Raw genomic sequence first — 5,847 nt, 5'->3', positions numbered from 1 at the left:
TAGAGTTGATAAGTTTGGCAAAGACGCCAAGATCATCACGTCCAGTCTTTGACCGATTGCCACCATGGCCACTGAATCGTGTTACAAAGTGCCACGTTTACTCATTTTTTGAACACTTAGCTCATTGATCCAGCTTGTCTAGATCCCTCTGTAGAGCCTTCCATGCCACAAAGCAGATGGATTTCAATCCCAGCACTGGCATGGTGCCCCGTGGCTCCCCCAGCACGCCTGGGTTTATCCCCTTCCCCTTCAAAGCTCGTTTAAAGCCCTCACAATCAGCCCCACAACTTGTGGGCTCACCCTTTTTCCCCTTTGAGACCCACCTGTCGCCAGCAGCTCCAGTGCCTGTAAACCACCAGAAAAGCCAAAATTCCACCTGAGCCAGGTGTTGATCCCGTGGAAAAATAAAACTGCACTTGAGCCAGGCGTTAATTAGTGGGAGGGACACACTTCAGCTTCATCACTGCCAACCTGAACAACCAATAGGTTGATAATCGGGCTGGACCACAGCAGGGACACCCCCAGGAATGTCTTACACAGGGAAGCAGCAGAATTCCCTGCGGGATGCCTCTGGCCAGCAAAGAAGTTGTCAGGAGTGGGATTCGAACCCACGCCTCCAGGGGAGACTGTGACCTGAACGCAGCGCCTTAGACCGCTCGGCCATCCTGACACCTGGGGCCTGCTGCTCTGCATCATGAAATTCCTGGGAAATTGTTTTCCATCACGTGTGTCCTCTGAGTGTGTGGAGCATTTCCTTGCACATCCAGGACTCTTCTCTGGGAAGCAAAGAACAGCCTGAACCACAGAACTGACAGGAGGGTGCAGCCAGGTTGGGGTCAGTCTCTTCTCTCAAGCAACAAGGGATAAGACAAGGGGAAATGGCCTAAAATTGCACCAGGAATGGTTCAGATGGGGTATTAGGAAAAATTTCTTTAGTGAAAGGGTGGTCAAGCATTGGAATGGGCTGCCCGGGGAAGTGCTGGAGTCACCGATCCCTGGAAGTGCTCAGATGTGTGTGGATGTGGCTCAGGGGTATGGTTTGGTGGTGAACACGGTGCCTGCTTAGTGATGGGCCTCTGTGATCTCAGAGGGCTTTTCCAATCTTGATAATTCCATGATAAGACTCAGAGCTCTCTCTATCCTCACTCATCACTAAGTTAACAATTAGTTAAAAGGTTAACAATTAGCTTAGGGTGGGCCTAACCAGTGCAATACCAAAAACCAGCTTAATGAAGGAAGAAAAAACCCCAAAGACCCCCAAGAATCAGAATAAAAAAAGAAAGATACAACAATTTCTGGCATATCCGCTTCCCTCTGCCAGCTCCTTTCTTTTTCTTTCTCTTTGGTTTTTTTTTTCTTTCCCTGCAGAGTGCTGGAATTTGTCCAACAGACTTTAGATGAATTGACAGTGGCATATGCATGAGCTGATGGCTGCGTGCAGCAGAGAGGTTTTCCCCTCCTCCAAAGCTCGGTGCAAACTCCCCAGAGAGGATCTGAGCAAGGTCATCTGTTCCCTTTGAAGGTGGAAACAGGGGAACAGCAGGACTTTGCAAGGGTCTGGAAACAGGGCTGAGGAAATTCAGTTTCAATTGAAAAGACAGGAGATTTTATTCCAAGAGAAAGGGAAATTGAGGTGAGAAATCTTCCAGAGTAGCAGGAGTGGCTCACAAAATATATCTGAGAAAGAGAAAGACTAGCAAAATAAATTTCACCCTTCATGCAACAGGTGCTGCGGGGTTGGAACTGGATCCTTAAGGTTTCTTCCAACCCAAACCAGTCTGGATTCTGTGATATTTTAAGGAGGTTCAGTGGTAACAATCCATGGTCCTGGGCAGCGGTGAGGGTCTTCATGAGGGTCTTCACAGGAGAAGAGAGGTGAAATTTAGAGAAGGGAACCCAAGGCAGAGGGGGAGAGGGCTCCGAGCATTCAAGGTCCCTTCGAACTCAAACCTTTCTATGAATTTGTAATTCTCTACAAAACCCCATTTTAGAGGATTTTACATGGAACTCTTATAACTGTATCATCACAGAGGAACACTTCGGTATCCCTTTTAACTTCATCCTGCTGAAGAATTTCCTGAGCTTGTAAGGGAAGAGTTGCAGGATGTCTATAATTATCAGCTGCTTCTGCCCACGTTCCTGGCTGATGGAAAGTTTTTAGTCTTGAGCCCGGCCTAATGGGCCACGTTAGAGAGAGATTTTGGCACTACAAATTCACAGCCTTGGTGCTTTTGATGGATGCAAAGCCCTGTGTCACCACTGCCCATCACAGGGATGTGGCCTTAATGACAATGACCCTTTGCCCCAGGAGACATCAGTGGCAAAAAAGGGAGTCAAACTCCAAGGAATTGAGCATCAACCTGCCACCAAAGCGATGTACCTTGTGTCTTTTATAAATTTAAAGGCAGAAATGGAGAAAAAGGGTGGGAGGGCAAGTCAGGGGCTTCTGTGTTGGCTTAAAAGACATCCTGGTCTACCCCTGTTCCTTGAGCTCCTCCAGGCCTGGTGGCATCTGGGTGTGGGTGGCCACCAGTGAGTAAGATAGGTGTTTTGCAGAGCTCCAGCTGGTGAGGAATGAGCCGTGTGAGGCTCAGAGTGGGAAACACAATGCCAAGGGGTTTCCATTGGGTAAACATTCCATATTTGGATGGCTTTGTATGAGAATAAACAGCCGGCATAAAGGAAGCTGCCAACTCCCCATCAACACCATGTCCTTTTAAGGCTTTTTTTTTAACAGCTTCACAGACTCCCAGGCAGGATCGTGTAGCAGTCTTGAAATCAATGAGGCATTTGCCATTTCCCTCTCACCTTGTCTGCCTTTGCACTGGCACAGCTCCACACCTCAGGTTTTGTGCCTGTGGATCTCTCTCACTCCATCGTTAAAACAAACGATGCTTTGGCTCATCCTGGCTTGGGAAAGGAGAAGGGGCAGGAAAGTCTCATTTGCTCATCCTGTCAGATGATGCATGGACTCAGAAGGAGATTTTGGAGGATTGGGGCAGCCAGCACCTGCTAAGAACAAGGGCAGAGCCTCACTTCAAGGTCAGGCATCTTGGGGAGAGTTCCTTCATGAAAGGTCACTCATCCAGGGGGACATCTCCAGGATTTTATGTCCCCATCCCATGTCCAGCAAGTGAGCTCTTTAAGTAGAAGAGGCCATAGCTCTCATATCCCATGTGAGAAGGGATCCTTGGTGAGATTGTCTAACACTTTGTCCAATTCCATCTTCATGGATTCATGGGATGGTTTGGGTTGGAAGGGATCTTAAAGCTCATCTGGTTCTACCCCTTGCCATGGGCAGGGACACCTTCCACTGGACCAGGTTGCTCCAAGCCCCATCCAGCCTGGCCTTGAACTCTTCCAAGGATGGGGCTCGAAAACCTTCAGGACTGGGGACTCCACCACATCCCTGGTAAGGTTGTTCCAGTGTTTGATTGTCCTGGCTGTAAAAAAAAATAAATAAAATCTTTCTTATCTTGAGATGGAACCCTTTTGACGTGTCCACATTCGATGCAGGCTCCCACTGCTTGGCAGAGATCTGTGACTAATCAGTGCTTATTGAGGGAAAGCCTTCATTTCAGAAATCCCTCTTTTCGTTTATTACTTGAGGCTGAGGGGAGAAAAGGTGTTCATTTCTTTAATTTTCTAAGCCGTGGAGGGCTTTAAGTGTTCATCAAAAAGTGCAATTAAGTCAAAACCACTTGCTTAAAAGTATCGAGAGTCTTATCTGCGTGAGAAGAAAGGGAGAGGCTGCTTGGCCACAGCCTGGGATGATGGACAGGGTTTTAAACCACAGCCCTGTGCAAGCCAAGATGAGGAGAAGTTTCCCTTTGCAATACAAAAAGGTTTGTTCATGGATTTACCGGAGCCCGAAGTGCCAGAGGCACCTCTGTACAGCGCTGCCCATCCGAAAGTGACCAGGGCGCCGGGATTTCACTGCCAGACACCCAGAGAGGAGCGGGGACAACGGCGGCACTGTGTGTCTGCCGTGAACATTGCTGCCCTCTCCTGGCTCCAAGGCAGACAAAACCAGAGGAAATCGGCTCGGGAAGGATGAGGACGGCAGCAGGGAGCACAGGGAGGGACGCAGGACAGGAGGGACCTGCAGAGATTGCTGCTGCTTTTGGGGCACGTGGGCTCATCCACGCTGCTGGCAGATGTCATCCCAAATAATCCCAGCCACCAGGGTCCTGCCGACCAGCTCTGTCTTCCCGGTGGTTTTGTCACTCTGCAGGGATCACAGAATCATGGAATGGTTTGGGTTTGAAGGGACCTTCATCTCATTCCAACCCCCTGCCATGGGCAGGGACACCTTCCACTATCCCAGGTTGCTCCAAGCCCCATCCAACCCGTCCTGGAACACTTCCAGGGATCCAGGGGCAGCCACAGCTTCTCTGAGCAAGGCAAGGCAGAATCTGTCTGCAGAGGACTTCAAGGCTACTCCCAGGTAGGGGAACAGGGGTTTCAGGTGTTTCCTTATGAAACTCAGACTTTCTTTGACCTTCTACAGATTTGCTCAAGGTTCTTCTCACCTGCCAAGCAGTGGGGCTTTGCTGTGACTTCCCCAGAATTCAGCAAGGGACTTCTTCTGCCAGCAGCCACTGTCTGCCCTAGAATGGGTGTCTCTTCTCACAGAATCATGGAATGGGTCAGGCTGGAAGGGACCACAGTGGGGTCATCTGGTACCAACTCCCTGCTCAAGCAGGGCCATCCCAGAGCACAGGGCACAGGATTGTGTCCAGAGGGCTCTGGAATATCTCCAGTGAGGGAGACTCCACACCGTCCCTGGACAATCTGTTCAGTGCTCAGTCACTGCACAGGGAAGAAGTTTTTCCTCATGTCTAGGTGGAACTTCCTGGGCATCAGTTTCTGCATGTTCTTCTTATATTGCTGGGCCCCACGGAGCAGAGCCTGGTTCATCCTCTGACCCCTCCCTGCAGATATTGCTGGACATTGATGAGGTTCCCTCTCAGACACTTTGAGACTGAACACATCTAACTCTCTCAGCTTGACCTCGTAACAAAGGTGCTCCAGTCCGTTCATCATCTTTGTTGCCACCTTCTGTTCTTCTCTCTGCTCTTCCTCTGCTGCTGAATCTCTACAGCTGCAGGCCCAGGTCTAGAAGACCAAATTAAACCAGCTGGCATCTGTTCTTAATCACAGAACCAAAGAGTCTTAAAAGGGATTTGATCCACATGGACAAAGTCTCACCTTCCTTTTCACCCTCAAACCAGGGACTCACATCCCTGGCACCTCCTGGGACTTGTCTGGCCTGATCAAACTTACAAACTAGGCCAGAACACTAACAGGGAGAGGTTGGCAGGAAAAAAAAGACCTTTACAAAACGTCCTTAGAGTTTTGCTTCCAATGGTGGAAACGTGGAAGTCTTATTCGGGTCTGACAAGCTGTTGGCTCAGAAAAATCCTACATTTGCTGAACTGTTAACACGAGTCTCTGGAGAGATATGCTCGGGTTTCTGACTCACGTGGCACCTTCACATGGAGCTTCAGGATGAAAGAGGATCTTCCCAACCTTTTCCATGGGAACAAGGTTAGCTGGAGCAGTGTTGTGTGTGAGGGAGAGGGACCAAAGTGTCCTGTTGTGGTGACAGGATATCCCTTGGCAATCTGTCCCTGAAATGAGTGGGGTGATGTCTAAATCTTCACGAAACTGGCTTAGCAAATGTTACCTCTGTCGGGGGCAAGTTGATTAATTCCATCTTGGAAACCTCTCAGCTGAAATCCTCTCCTTCTCTTTTCCTTCACAAGGAAAGAAATAAAACATCTGGAAATAAGCAGCCACTTCCATTAACCATAACTTCTTCTCCAGTCAAGCAATGAATGAAAA

The 5,847-nt window shown here is 49.1% G+C and overlaps 1 non-coding gene across 1 annotated transcript; it reads right to left on the bottom strand.

Annotated features, from left to right (window-relative positions):
• Positions 1 to 587: 587 nt before the first annotated feature.
• On the bottom strand, positions 588 to 670 carry TRNAL-CAG. Its single transcript has one exon. It is a non-coding gene; the product is annotated as a tRNA-Leu (tRNA).
• Positions 671 to 5,847: the final 5,177 nt, after the last annotated feature.

Source organism: Corvus cornix, chromosome 2 (assembly GCF_000738735.6).
Source record: "Corvus cornix cornix isolate S_Up_H32 chromosome 2, ASM73873v5, whole genome shotgun sequence".
Lineage (NCBI taxonomy): Eukaryota > Metazoa > Chordata > Aves > Passeriformes > Corvidae > Corvus > Corvus cornix.
The sequence above is the reverse complement of the archived record's forward strand: the minus strand, read 5'-3'. Positions and strand labels throughout refer to the sequence as shown.